Below are 16,253 nucleotides of genomic sequence, written 5' to 3' on the forward strand. Positions count from 1 at the left end.
GTCTTTATTGAACTCCTTACCGCAGATATACAAGTCTATTTTCTCTCTGATGGTTTAAATAAAATATTTGCAGACCTGGTACATGATACACTAGTAAGCAAGGCCTATTTAGCCAGTCTCTTTTTCCATTGGGCTGTCCTTTCTTCAAGTTTTATTGAGTCATCATCAGGTTCCTAGAACGAAATTGAAAAGCAGTTATCTCTTTGGAGTGATAGGCAGTCACAATTAATATTGAAGAAAAGATTTTTTGTGTGGAGGCGTAGAATTTTAGTAATAATAACTTTTCTGAGTATGTACTAGATAAGACATATTGGTTAAAAAAAATCTAAATTATATTACATTGGATGCTTACAGCCAATATATAAATAGCATGGATAGTTTAGGACGAACTTAACCTTAAAGATGGTAGACCTAAAAGGTCCATTCTGTCTTAAGCTAAACTCAGTTGGCTATATCAGCATGTAAACCATTTCTCTTTGGCCACTTACAGTGAATCACCTTGAACTTGATGCATTACCTTGGACAGATTCACAGGGAGTAGAAATTTACTCAGGAATTTTTCTTTATAGACATTCTCTGAAGTATACAAACTTAGGAAATGTTCTGTCTATCTTTATAACTTACTAGGGTCTTTTTTTTTTCTAGAATCTTGAATCTATCCTTTCTTTTCTCTCCCAATTCCTTAAATAAAATGTAAATTCCCCAGAGGATTTTGTAAGATTTCCAATCTTACTGTAGTCTTAACTCATCTTTCTGGTCTTCTCTGTCCAACATGCACATCTCAGAGCTGACATCTCTCTCCTCTCTCCCTCTCTCTCTCTCTCTTTCTCTCTCTCTCTGCTTTGTAGCAGATGTAATGTAGGATCATAGTAAAAGACTAGGAAAAACAGAGCAAAGAAACCAAGCACCCAGAGATAAATGGCTAGATGTTTAAAGGGAGACTTGCTGGATCAAATGAGATGCAAGTTTTTACAGTTCCTACATTGCCAAATTGCCTGCCAGAATGGCTCTATTAATTTACACTCTGCCAACATGGTTAATGGACTGTAGTGTAATGTCTGTTTATCTATCTGTTCTCCTCATTAGGCTATAAGCACTTCGAGGACTTCTTAGTCTCTCAGTGCCCCACATCTAGCATTTATCCTGACATAGAGTAGAAATTCATTCACCCTCTTCTCTTTCCTACCTCCAAATTCCTTGAAGTCCCAAACAAGTAAGATCATATCAGTGGATGTATGAATGAATGACAAGACATGGGCAATGGCGAAATGTTTAAAAAAATTCAATATATTCATAAATTCTTACACAAATTTTAATATTTACATTTTAACTCAAACATACATTATGCAATCCTTAATAATAGGTTGATTTAGATAACAATAGTAATATTTTAGTTGAATTAGTACTGAGAATTGAATTTGCACAAATTTAGGCTATATATGCGTATTATAAATAAAGAATTTCCAAAAATTCAACTGCATTTGTAAATGACATGACACTATTTTCCTTCAGGATGAAAATTTTGAGAGCATATTGCTATGATGACCACTTTAAGCTACAGTATAAGATTATAATTTTCTTTCTGGAACAAAAAAAAAATCTCTAAAAATCCTTAACAAATATGTATACTTTATGAAATCTTTAATAAAGTTATAAAATAAACCTTATGATGATTTTCTTTGAAAAACAAACACAGATAAACAGTTGAGATTATTTTTCTTAAAACATGACTGGAACATTTATTTATATTCTGAAGAAATCCATATTTAGTAAGGATACAAAGGACTGTGAAATGTGAGAAATAATCAGGAAAGTTGCAATCTACATATTATATGAAAAGGTGGGCATGTAAAGATCTAAGTTGAAATACAGGAAGGAGCTGCTTTGGCAGAATAAAAACAAAATTCTCTGAAGGAAAGAAGTAGACACAGCTCACCTTAGCATGATTTCATGTGTCAAGATCCAGTTGAAATGTCACTTCCATTTGAAGAATTTTTCTAATGATCCCAGCTGGGAATGATACTCTTAACTACTTTAGTAATTTAGCTATTTCTCTTATAAGAAAAGCATTTATTGAGCATCTGTCATGGTCAGGTGCATAAACATGGAGAAATACTTCCAACTGCCAAGATTTATATTGAGAAATTCAAGTTGAATTCATGCTTTATAAATAGCTACATAAGTATATCTTGCATGTGTAGAATTGTAAAAATATTTATTGATTTTTCTTGTAACAGTGCACTTGACAAATGTCCATTGAATGAATAAATGATTGTAAAGTGATGGATTCATGAATTCAAATAAATAGAGAGCCAAGTTATGCAGACCCCCGGCATTAAAAAGATACTTGGCATAGCTGTAATTGGGGCAAAATAAGGTACAGGACAACAATGCCTAGTGGTTGAAAATGATTGAAGGAACTTTTTTTAACAGTATGACTTTAAAGAAGAATATCAGTCTCAATACAGTCTTTACAGGGTATTTGCTATGTTTTATTTTCAGCCAGCACCATGTAAAGGGAACAATCCAAAAGAAAGCAATAACAATCATAAATATACATGCACCAAATAACAGTGCACCTAACTATGTAAAATGAATGTTAATGGACATGAAAAATGAAATCACTCATGAAATTTTAAGCACTCATACAATTTTATTGGGGGCCCTCAATACCCCACTGTCACAAATATGTCAACTAAACAAAAAATTGAAAAGAAATATCAGAACTGAACTAAACCTGTGAACAAATGGATTTAGTGGATTTCTATGGAGTGTTCCTCCCCACATTAGAATACACATTTTTCTTAGCTGTAAATGGGATGTTCTCCAAAATAGACTACATACCAGCCCATAGAATTTGCTTAAGTAAATGCAAAGGAATTGAAATTATCCCATGCATATTATCTGACCACAGTGCAATTAAATTGGAGATCAATGGCAAAATAAACCACAAAAACTCCATAAACACATGGAAATTAAGTAACACCCTCCTAAACAACAAGTGAGTCACAGATGAAATTAAAGAAGAAATTACATAGTATATACAATTAAATGATAATGCCAGTACAACATACTGGAACTTATGGGACACAATAAAAGCAGTCCTAAGAGGGAAACTTATATTGTAAATTCTCACATCAGGAAAACAGAATGAACTCAAATTAACAACTTAATGTTGAACGTCAACTGTCTAGAAAAAGAACAAGTCAAGCCCAAAGCTTGCACAAAGGAAGAAATCATAAATATCTGAGCAAAAGTTAATGCAGTTGATACTAAGAAAACAATACAAAGAATCAATGAATCAAAGAGTTGGTTCTTTAAAAGATTACATAAAAATGATAAACCTTTTTGCCAACCTTATCAATATTCCTTTTAGTATTATTATTTCTAATGTAGGTATGGCTACCCAACTAAGACACATAAGAGTAGTAGATTGTCAATTCATTAGTGATGTAACCCAAATTAATATTCCCAGTATCACTTTTCATACATGGGTATGGAAATAGAGATATAATAGTAGTACCAAAATTGTTTTAATAGAGTAATATAACAATGATTATTAGTCATTATCAGATTCTTTTAGGAACAAGGAAAAGTAACAGGGTGTTATTTAGACTACTTGGGAAAAGATAGAAAGGAAACTGTAAGTAAAATGATTTAACCTAAACAAAGTATATCAAGAAAAATTTTGCCTGTGATACAGCATATTGTTCTAGTCACAGTTAAGTTGAATTTTAGTCATGAGAAAATACAGATAATGCATTGTTTATTTTTTTTTCATTTATGGGAACACATAAAACCTCTGTATAACTACTTTAATTGGAATGTTATTGATATGACTATCAGTGCATTCTCACAAAATGAGTGAAATATTAAATTTACATGAAATAAAAACCATGCCTATGCCAAAGTTTTGAGGTTTTAAATTGGCAAAAGCATACACAATTGTTGGCATCCACATATTTTATTCTGATGGTTATCTGATTTTAAGAATATGGACTTCAAAGAGTGTGTCTAGAATCATTGAAAGACCTACTAGAATGACAATGATTCTGCTATGGAAAAGGCACAAAAATCCAAACTTGAATAAAAAAAACAAAACAAAACTAGAAATAGCTTAGAAAAGCAGTGGCAGTGGTGGTGGGTGCCTAGAATTGCTGACATTCAGGTTTTGCTGGAAAGAGTTTCCTGGCCATTCCCAGTGGAGATCATAAGGCAGCTTCCAACACTCTGGAGTGTTGCTACATAAAAGCCATCTGCAAGGCATTAAGCTTAAGGTGAAAAACATTTTATGCTGACCTTGATAAGTTTGGCTATTGCAAATCATTATATTAAGTTTGGCTATGTCAAAGCATTACATAGCTTCTGGCCCTTTTCTTCTTGTTCTAAAAGATGGATGGTAGGATTGTGATAAATCAGACTATTTCTTAAAAATGAAACTAATCTTTCCTGTGTTGTATGATTTCTAGACTCTTAACATTAACGGACAGACCTACAATGACTTTTATAAATAGTGTGATGTTAATTCATTGCTATTTGGAGCAATTCTTGTCATCATTTGATCTTTTTCTTTTTACCCTGGTACTGTTTCACTAATAAAATTTTACATATTGGAAATATGATTCTCACATTTCAACTCAGGCAACCCATTATATTATCTGAGAAAGTAGAGTTGGTATGATTCATATTTAATTATACTTTATTTTGTTGGATGTAAAATATATAGTTCTAATTTTTTGAATCATTGAATCACATTCTAAGTTATTTCCTATGAAATTTAGTATACAGAGATATGTTCTATGCATGATTCAGTTTCTCTTTAACTACAGAATAATAAGAGTACATGTTTTCAAAGTACAATGGTCCAGAAATTTAGACATTGGATTACCTTTTGAGAGATCAGTGCCACCGATAACATGCTCTGAACTTAACAACCAGTTTTAAATAGGCCGAACAAAGCCAAGATGCCCTGTAAAATATGAAATTTATTTAATTTAGAATGCAGTCATTTGGCTTAGTAAATATATCTGAATTCTTATTTTCAACCAGCAAATAAGACCAGAAGAGAAAACCAAAGTAAAAAGTACCAATAATGAGTGAAATGCAGCACAAGTAAATAAAGTCAAGAGTTAGCCCACTCTGGTTACTAGCTTTAGAATTTAGTTGTATACATAAAATTTCTAAAACAAATTGTTAGGAGTCAAATGGGAAATTAAATAAGATAGTGGTCACAGAAATTTCACTAACTAGAACCATTCATGACTGACTATTAGATGGTTCTAGCATATGCTCTATTTAGTGTCTGTATTTGAATACATCTCATGTGGATTCCTATTATCAGTGAAGACAACTGCATCACAATTAGGGAGTAGAGATAATTATGACACTTCTGTGACCCTTATAGCACATCTTTCTCTAGAAGGAAAGAGCACGTATGAGAAATTAGTGACTTCATGCTGTGACTTCTCAATTTAAGTTGATGAAATGATACAACCTCATTGAATTCTTGAAGGGTCGTGTGATAAAGTCAGATATAACTTCTCGGTGCAATAGTTCAGCATTAGGCTCCTCAGTGTGTAAAACTACAAAGTCCATGATTCATTTCATAGGTAGCATGATTTTCTACATAGAATTAATAATGTAGAATTAATAATGTTATTATCCCATGGGTGAACATACTTAGATGTAACAACCAAGATGGCTGCTAGGACCTCCTGGCCACAGGTTCTGGCTCATGTCATTGACATACTGGGGCCACGCCATAGCATAATTCACATACTCTGTGACTGACAGAACAAAACTAAGAAGGCTTTAAAACCTCACATGACTTCTGAATCAATCCTGCAAAGTCCTTTCTTGTTTACTGTTAATTGGTTTCAGGTGTTTTGGCATCCTTTGAACAGTTGAGCACGCTAGAAAAACACACTGTAGTACATAGCTTTAAGAAATTTGTTTCCAAATTGAGGGCACCTTGCCTGATCAATTTCCAGTTATTTACAAAGTGGAAGGTATTAGCCAGTTGGCCCCATTTTATGTTATTTGATTTAGTGATACTGGGATATGATAAAGCTCTAGAAAGAATCTGAGATATAGCAGTCTTCTTATTTAAGTAAAATATTTTAAGACTGCTGAATACAGCCCAAAAGATATTCATAGCATGATAATCATCACTGATTCCTTGAGATATCATGTCCTATGGCGTGTCTTTTACTGTTAAGTACCCTCTTGGTACTGTCCCTGAGAAAAAGGTGACTTTGTGGCAGGGAAATTAAAAACAATATTAAAACCAGTAATGTATAGAAGACTAGGTAGCTTTGGAAGAGGCATGCCAATTATCTAACCATGCAGCTGAAAAGTGTAGGCTGATAATGAAATACATCACCTACATAGGAAGACCAGCTAGCTACCCTGGCCTGTAAGACAATACATTTCTCTATGGCAGGCTTTTGGTCATAAGTTTCTTCTTAAAGTTGACAGAAACATAAAAACTGCACAACATTTAATCTTTCCTGAAAGAAATACTTCTTATATTTTCAGAACACATAGCCCCTAATTAGAGTCAATTATGCCTGATGGAATAAGCATTCTGTAAAAGCAGGAAAGAAACCAAATTTAATTTCCCGGTGCCACAGGGAGGCCTTGCCTATTCAGAAACTGTCTCTAAATCTTAGGAGCAGTGCTTTCAAGGGCTAAGCTAATAGAACTGAGCAGGAAATCAGGCTGATTAGCATTTTGTAAGTAATTTTGCGCACAAAAGATATATTTACAATAATAGCCAAGACTTATCATCTACAATTGGACCCGACACTCGTAGAAAGAAAAAAGTAATTTGAATCCATTAAAATGACATCAAATAAATTATGATATTCATTTTCCTGTACACTGCTTATCACTTTTTAATTTTAAAAAATATGGTTGGATATCTCTAGATCCTAATAAGGGGAATGGGTTAGCATTGATTTGGATGACTTATTAAACATTTATGTACACGTTATTCACTTGTTTTTAATTCATAACACAGCTTTCTCAAGTCTCCCACTGTAATACAGCCTGTCAATCGTGGCTCTCTATAATATGGAGACCTGGAGGGACATATTGTTTCTTCCCAAACAATTTAAAAGTATAACCGCTTGCTTTTTTCTGAAGAATTATTTTGCATCTTTCAACTTGGCACAGTGTATTAGGAGCAATTCTGTGGTTCAAAATGCACTGATGGTGCCCAGTAAGTGAAAAATCTAATGACCATGCTGTTCACCAGGATTGGAATTGAAACAAGAGATTTTTATGGAGCTATAGTTATAATCAAAGAAACAAAAATAACTCCTTTTAAGTAGAATTTAAAATCGGCTTTTCCTCTATAATTGTAGTATGTATTAGATATCATTAAGATTGTCCTGCCATGGTGTTCGTGACACTTTAACAATGAAGGGACTTTGAAGAAGAGAATAATTCTTTCACTTTGCATTGAGCACCTGTTCCCATCTTGAATTTTCAGAATCAGTCAGTGAAAAGTGAAAAATGTCCTTTTTCCTGTCTCCATGGGGAAAGATCTGCCATTGGACAATCACACTCTGCTTTTTCTGTCTTTACTGGTGTTTGCCCTGGCTGGACAGAGCAATCTGCTCCTTCTGCTCCTCCAAGCAGCGATTGGGATTTCATACGTTCACCTAAGATAGATTCACAAAGGCTTATTTCTAGCAACAAATCACATAGTTCACAATTTTTGAAGAAACCAGTAATTACTGATATTCACAAGCTATACCTATAGAGCCCTATAGAAAGCAACAAATTTTAAAAATCCCCATGCAGCAGAAAATATAGATGGTTTTGAAAGAAAATATAAAGCACATGGACATGACATGGCTAATGTAGTACCAGTTCTCACTTCAGTGACCAGTGGTTTCAAATATGCTAGCTGTCTGTCTTACAAACTGGGTGTCTGACAATTCCATAGTCTATGTCCCAGATATTTGTCATGGTTCCTGCTGGTTTCCATGCCAACAGTAGATTATGGTATTGCACTGGAACTAATCTGTCCCTTCTCCAAACTACCAGGTTGCTTTATTCATATCTCCTTTTGGTACTTAACTCTGTAAAGGTACCTAACATTGTGCCTTATCTCTGTTATACACTATGAAGAGAAGAAACTTGTGCAGGCTTCATACTTCTTCAGAAGTTTCTCTACTGTTCCCGATCAGTACATATTTGTTGATGGCTCGGTGATTGGGTTTATGGGTCCAGTTTTGAACAAGAATAGACACATGTAGTTTGTTATACTGAATGCTTTAAAAATAGCAATTTTGTTGCTACCCAAAATTGTACCACAGTGAGACAACTCCTACATGAAAACTGGGGATACAGCTCAGGACTACTTCTTATTGTTGCTTCCTAAATTAATCTGCACATATAATCCCTATGCATGACATATGTAGGTGTTCGTTTACTTTTTACCAGGACTGCTTATTAGGTAGCACTTTACCAGTGAGCTCATAGTTTTCAATTTTACATTTTACTTAAACTTTTAATTAGAAAATGTTACAACTGTATGGTAGGAAAGTATCTTTTTATTATTTTCCTCTGCAACATAATTCTCCATCCTTTTTGGAATTTTTTCCACTACTGTTCTGATACCAGAGACAATTTTTTTTTTTTTTTTTTTTTTTTTTTTTTTTTTTTTTTTTTTTTTTTTTTTTTTTTTTTTTTTTTTTTTTTTTTTTTTTTTTTTTTTTTTTTTTTTTTTTTTTTTTTTTTTTTTTTTTTTTTTTTTTTTTTTTTTTTTTTTTTTTTTTTTTTTTTTTTTTTTTTTTTTTTTTTTTTTTTTTTTTTTTTTTTTTTTTTTTTTTTTTTTTTTTTTTTTTTTTTTTTTTTTTTTTTTTGGTACCGGGAATCGAAATCAGATCCTTGTGCTTGCCAGGCAGGTGGCAGAACCACTAAACTAAATCCCCAGCTCTGGAGATAATTTTTTATCACCGTACTATTTGTCATTGTTTATTTTTATAATTGGAAAAAATTAAAATAATGCAGAGCCTGACATTAGTGGGCTATGTGTTTGTTAGCTAAATTTACCTCATTAGACCCTACGACAAAAGGATAACATGCTAAAAGATGCAAAAAATAAAATATGAATTATAAAATATAAAGCTATTGACAGAAATATAAAGGTATACTCAGGATCAAACCAAGGCTCATGATAGGATCGCAGTAGGGGTGAACCACTGAGCTACATGTCCAGCTCAAAAGTAACAATTAAAAATCTTTTGAAAAAATGTTCCTGAGTGACTAGTGATAATTTTACCACACTTTATTTTACTGTCCTTTAATGTCACAGTGTACATTGATATATCTATTTTATTATTCAAAATACACTTGAAGTAGGAGTTTATTTTAAAAATCAAGTTGTGTCACTGCTCTTAAGTGTGTTTCTGTTTCATGCTTTGAATCAACTGCCAGCAGGACTTTTCCCATTTGGTTTCAGATGCAGGTGAGGTTATTTGTTTGGGTTGCATTTGGTATATCTCTATTAACATCTGAACCTGAGAAGAAGTTACCTTTAAATTGCTGTACCTCGGCTCTGCAATATGCTGACTCTCTCCTCACTGCCCCTCATCCTCAGAGGAAGGTTTGCTACACCCATGTCTTCTTCAGGTGCAGAGCCTGGAGCTGTTCAATGCAATGGTTTGGAACAGTAGAACGGTGCTAGGAATCTGGTCTCTGTACACTTAACTGAAAGTGGGTTTTTTCTTGAAGATGTACATACATTCTCTGGCAACACCCATCAGTATGTGTTAGTGTATATATTGATTTATTTATATATTCATGACAGATCTACCCAGTCATCTCCTTAATTTGAAGAAACATACCTGCAAATCATGTTGATATCTACTCTAGAATGAACTTGGACATAACAACCCTCAACAGAACCATAAAAATATTTACAGTGGTAGTTTCCTGCCAGGAGAATAAGACTGTGAGAACTGGAAAGCTATATTCTGACCCAAGCATTTATAAATGTTCTGAGTATTATGTGACGAGCATATATGAATTTAACAAGAAAAAAAACAGGTACTTTGTAAATATGGACCTGAAATTGAACACTAGTCCTATGTGGCCTCCTTTGTTCTCTACACTTTGTTGATACTTTTAAAACCCAAGTATGGTGGCTCATGCTTGTAATCCCTGCACTCAGGAGGCTGAAGCAGGAGGATCACTGCAAATTCAAGGCCAGCTTGAATTACATAGAGAGACTCTATCTCAAAAAAAAAAAAAAGATTCTAAAAAGCAGTACAAATAATCAGCAATGATAAGCAAAAAATCAAACATTCAAAATTGCAATCAACATTTTTGTGCCTAACATAACAGTTTTATACATAATAGGCATTTTCTTGTTAATAATATAGAGAGACAGATACAAGAGATCTTATAGCTCACTCTTCTGTACTCTTTCTTCACTTGTATTATTTTTTTCACCAAAATTAGGCTTTTATTAGTGGGACAGGGTGTAGAGGATGAGGTGCTGGGATGTCTCGGACAATGGTCAGAGCAGCGGGGAGGGGTTGGCTGGGTGAGGTTTTATATGGGCCAGGGGTCATAAGGGGGGTACACAGCAGAGTTACATGTTTGGCTGGAGCCAGAAGTGAGGTTTAAATCCATTGGCAAGTTTAAATTTCCTGGTAGAAAGTAATAGAAGTGGCAGAGCTTTGTGGCTGGAAAGTTGGGTCTTTGTTTTGCCCTGAGTGATTTGTTATTTGCAAGGAAGAGCCATTTAGGATGTGGGGTTAGTGCCATCTTATCTAGCAGGGAACACTACCATTCCAGACTTTTTTATGACAGAATGGGGCAAAGGTCTCTTTTTCTGTGTCTGCTTCCTGTTGGCAAGGGGCGTGGATGGATCAAGTTTCCTGTGACAGTGGTGCGGTCCTCTGCGGCAAGGGGCTGGTAACCGGCCATGATGAGTTCGCTGACTGTCTGGTTGGTAAAGGCCCACATATGCTCCTGCAAGAAATTTTGAAAACAATGGAACAGAGTCCAAACAGTAGGATTACGTAAACACTGGTGAGGGGTCCCGGGAAAGGAAGAAGCCACTGAAGCCACTGATGAAAAAGTATCCTGGCAGAGAGTGTAGCTGGTCTAGGTCTTATCTGCATTTTTCCATGTACTCCCTGGGTTTCCTTTACCTTGTCTCCAACAGTGCCAGATTGGTTTACAAAGTAGCAACATTCTTCCCCTAATAGGAGGTATATTACTCCTCTTTCTGCTCTCATTATGTCCGGGGCCTTCTATTCTGGAGTACCTCGCCTGCCAGCAAATTGATTTGGGACTGCAAGGTGACCAGAGAGTCAGCTACCTTTTCCATATCTTCATTTAGCTCTTGGGGTAGGGAGTAATAGAAATGTGTTGATGTTGAGATTCCCACCACCCCAATGCCAATTCCCGCCAGAATACCAGCTCCCATCAGAAAGGGAAATATGGGGAGAGCACACTTATTGAGACTGGACGGGTGGCTGTTGTGAGGGCAAGTCTTGCAATAACTGGGATTCTGTATAAATTGTGAGGGGAGGACTAAGGAAGCCTACATAGCAGAGTAAAGACAGGGTTGAGTTGAGTCAGCAAAAGGCTTGGGAGTCACAGACCCTTAGGGAGACAGGTTATACCTGACTTAGAAATATGAATAACTTTAGCACAAGGAGTAGAGTTGTACCGATTTATGATGGGTGAATTTATACACGTCCAATCGCCATGTGTGGAGGATTTTTATTGGGTTGCTAAGGGACCTAATATTGTTGTCTTTTCTTGTATTATTAACATCTCATTTTCGTGAATCCAATCTAGAATGAATAATGGTTCTTCCTTGAAATATATACAGTATTTTGGTAAAGAGGTGTGGTCTTCTAAACTATGTAGCCTCTTTGGTAGCAACTAGATAGTTTTCAGTTTGCTGGTCTCAAAAAGAGCACTCTAATATCATATACAAACACAATGAACATATTTATGATTTTTAGAAGAAATTCCTACTTTGTAAATGTCAAAAATATATACTGTTGAAACATTTCAAAGCCTATTTTCATTTTGCTCTTCAGCAACAAGTGAGATATAGTAAAACTTTTGAGTTTTCGTTTGTCAAAAATGATGTCTTGATTTAATTTGCTTGAAAAATCACTAGCAATGTAAAAGTTTATAAAGCATTCTATTCATTCCTCTTTTAGTTCTATTAGAAAATTAATTGTTATATTGACTCTGGCATCACAGAGAGTTTCCCAGCAGCAGCAACCACTAGGTCATTTTTTTAGCCTATTAATAAGGAAGTCTACCTACTCTATTTTACAATAACTAATTGACCATGAGTAAAATTGTTAATTCATTTTAATCTTAATATGCTTTGCTTAAATAATTCTTCTCATTCATTTAATTACTTTGAAATGTTTTAGCACTTCAGGGATTCCTGTTCATTCCTGGGCTATAGTGTCTTCCACTTTCAGGGGTGTGTACTGTACAGATTCGATAAGCCCATGTTACACTTGATAGAACGTAGAACAGTTGATTCTGAGGGCCAAGCTCTGTTTCTTTTTCACGCTTCTTCTTCCCAGTCAGAGAGGCTATTTTTCCAGTGCTCTTGTACCAGGCTTTGAATCCATATGCTGGTATTATTGTTATCCGCTGTTTCTCTCACTCATCACCAAGGATCTCATGACACACGTGGTTATGCACCATGTTGAAATCGGAGCCTGGTGGCTAATGGATTCAATAAAACACTCAGAAGATGTGCTCTTTCCTCTCTTTTCCACTCTTCAGTGGTTGCTCAATTTCCTCATTGAAATAAAATTGTCATCTCTAAAATATGAGTTCTCTTCATTTATTTTTTTCACCGTCTTTCATTTTTTAACATAAACTAGAGGTTTTCCCACATTTTTATTAGTCATATTGATCATAGAGACAGATGCACCTCGTTTTGGCAGTTGGTACGTGTGCATCACGTGCTTTAATCCTGTCCCCGTTCCCCTCCTTGTCCCACCCTCTCGCCTAGTTTTACATGGGAGGCTCAAAGTGTATAATGTATTTTGATCATTTCATGTCCAGTTACCCATTCTACACCTGCCTTCTTTCCATCCTTTCATCTAATAATAATCTGCCTTCTACTTTCTTGTCATGTTCTTTAGAATGGTAGAAATTTTGTCTTTCTGAATCTGGCTTATTTTGCTCATCATTATGATCTCTACTTTCATCCACATCACCTCCCAAACTCATTATGCATTTTCTACAGGAGCAGCTTGCAATAACCATGACCACTTACCTTTTCCTCAACCAAGGACACAATACCCACGTGCCATTCATAGAAATATCAGATGCATTAGGCAGGAAGACTACCCAGTGATGGTAGTCATTAGGCATTCCAGCCAGGAAGACGAGCTAATATGGCTCTGTGTCAAGATTTCTTCAATGGTAGATTGGATTAATGTCTTGAAGGTTACTCTGGACAACTGTTTGTTTCACATGCTTTCCCTAAATTTCTTAATGTAGGATCCTCATCAGAGACCCCTGTCTAGTCATAGATATAGCTTACTGATTAACTCTAGTTCTAAGCCAGACAGGAAAAAGAGCTTTGTATCTTTAAAAATTCAAATAGGACTCTGTATTAATCTAGCTATCAATATAAGGGTACTGTATTATTTCATAAATCTAATTTTATTTGTACAGATATTTCAATATGTACTTACTTCAAGCTATGGGAGAATTACAGAAGAAAATTTTGCACTCAGTTTTTTATAGTGGCATCCTCGTGGGATTAAAGTGTATGTAGGCTGCCAAAGTGAAGGTGCATAGAGAATAGCATTTATTTTTTTGAATGAATTCTTTTACTTTTCTTCTAGTTCACAATTTCTTAATTATTTTAAATTAATTTTATTGGTATATTTAAGGTATACAATATAATGACATTCATCACTGGAAATTTGTACCTTTAATAATCCATCTTGGTTCTTATTTCCCCCCAGTACCCTGCCCTCCCATCAACCCCTCCCTGCCTCCTTATCTACAAACACTTGGTTTCCATTTTTTCTGTTTCTCATATTAATTCCACTCCCTTCTTTCCTTTTCCCTACCCTTCCCACTTCCCCTCCCCCCTTTGCACCTTTTCTTCCTATCTCACATTATCTATTATACCATCTAGTCCTTATTTACACTTTCAGTTCCTTACACTAGAAAGACTTCGGAATTTACATGTGTGTCCTATTTATTTCACTTAAGAGTATCACCTCAACATGCATCCATTTAGCTGTAAACATCTCTAGTTTTTCATTCTTTATGGCTGGGTAGTATTCCATTTCATTAAAAAAAAAAAAAAAAAACCCACACACTTTCCTTATCCAATCTCCTGTTGATGGGCAGTTGGGTTGCTTTCAAGTTTTAGCTATGATGAATCATGCTTCTGTGAACATTAAAAGAATCATACCACAGTGATATATGTGCACCCATGTTCATAGCAGCACAATTTGTGATAGCTTAAACTTGGAAGAAACACAAGTTCTTAATTACTGAATCTCACATGTCTCATATATGTTTATCAGACTACTTAGTTTTCCACACATGCATCATAACATGACACATGAAAATAACTGTATAATCCAAATATATGCTGTGTGTTCATGGGTTGTGTGTTCATGGATTGTGGGATTAAAACAATTTTGCAATGGCACTGTTCCATTTTTTATTTAAAGCTAACTTATAGCCCCTAGTTTGATTGTTGACTCTTCTTCAGATCATTAGCGGTGCTTTTCCCCTCACCTGAGCACCTACACTGACAAATTTGTATGTTTTATTTCTATTCACTACAGTTTCACAGGTTGAGAAAGGAAAATGGCTACCAAAGATCACAATTTATACTAATGCAATAGTATTTGGGAATACACATAAAATTCAAACTGAGCCTTTTTAAACAACGAGTATATAAAGTGTTGTGTAATCTTGTTTTTTCATTGGAACTCTCAGTGTTTGATTTATGATAATCTTATTCTGAAATACCTATTTTTCAACCATCCTTTGGGCAGTATTTAAAAGTTACTGAATGCATGTAGAGTGGTTTATAACCTTCATAATGTTGAGAGAAAGCACTTTCTCTTTTAAGACATACTCTTCCACACCAACATCTCACAGCAAAAATGTGTGTATAATGTTAGTAATGTTCGCACAAGAGTTTTCACTAGGAGCCCTCATGAATTGGAGACGGTGCTGCATAGCCATCTGTCAAGCTTTATGAGGTAAATAGGTTACAGAAATAGAGGCACATTACAAACGTAATGTTTCCTCTAGGAGTCACTTCATGCGGGCTATCAATGTGGTTGGACTCCAAAGAATTCTTTAAATTAAATGGATGCCTTGCTTGGGAACCGATTCAAGTAAAAAGAGAAGCAATGGAAAATACATCTTAATTTTTTGTACTTTTCTTCCTTTGGCATTTCTTCATAGTCCACTGCCATCTATTAAGTGACAACTGCATTTATATAAACTATGGTGTTTCCACAGTCATTTAAATCTGGCAATTTCTCTCTCTCTCTCTCTCTCTCTCTCTCTCTCTCTCTCTCTCTCTCTCTCTTTATGGGACCAAATAGCTAATCTGAACTCCACACACTACCCTAAAGATAATATTATGGAAAAATAACTGGGTATTATTACTATCCTGGAAGAAATGAGCCTCTGTCACAACAAAACCACGCATAGATAAAATCTGACGAACTGATTCAAGTTTGACTTTTGTGCCCATATTTTTTAAACCTTATCAAATGCCCCAAGGCAGATTTGAGGGGAGGAAACACATTTTTCTCCTTAAAATACGTGATGACATATTCTATAGTAGGAAAACAAAATTTAGTCCAAAGAACCCTTTCCCTCTCACCATCAAGGCTTTTTTATAGGAATAATCTCTACATGAGCTGAATTTCAAATAAAAAACAATTTTAATCCTTAAAATTATTTGGCATTCATAATTTTTCTTGCCGATTTATGAAATCACATGATTACTATCGACTTCAATTGGTAAGAAGAGGAAATATAATTCCCTAAAGCCATCGAAACACTCCCTCCCCAGTGAATCAAAACTGTGTAGAAGTGGATACATATTGAAGATATACTCCTAAGTGAAATAAATAAGTCCCACATGTGTAAATACCAAATAGTTTCCCTGGTGTGAATATTCTGCAACAAAATATAAGATTCTAATAAGATTACTGACATTTAGAAATGGGAGGAAAGGAGCTAAAGGT

At 34.9% G+C, this 16,253-nt stretch overlaps 1 protein-coding gene and 1 long non-coding RNA gene across 3 annotated transcripts in view; one reads left to right on the forward strand and one right to left on the reverse strand.

Annotated features, from left to right (window-relative positions):
- Gpc6 (glypican 6) overlaps positions 1-16,253 on the forward strand; it is a 1,098,597-nt gene that overhangs the window by 586,297 nt on the left and 496,047 nt on the right. The gene's annotated exons all lie outside the window — the stretch shown is intronic.
- LOC104866516 overlaps positions 51-16,253 on the reverse strand; it is a 17,171-nt gene continuing 968 nt past the window's right edge. Inside the window, exons 2-3 of the long non-coding RNA XR_781470.1 lie at positions 4,889-4,969; positions 51-173 (exon numbers count right to left, since the gene is read on the reverse strand). This is a non-coding gene — a long non-coding RNA (uncharacterized LOC104866516). The remainder of the gene's footprint in view (positions 174-4,888; positions 4,970-16,253) is intronic.

The sequence above is a fragment of the Fukomys damarensis genome, unplaced genomic scaffold, assembly GCF_012274545.1.
Source record: "Fukomys damarensis isolate Sample0158 unplaced genomic scaffold, DMR_v1.0_HiC HiC_scaffold_6, whole genome shotgun sequence".
NCBI lineage: Eukaryota > Metazoa > Chordata > Mammalia > Rodentia > Bathyergidae > Fukomys > Fukomys damarensis.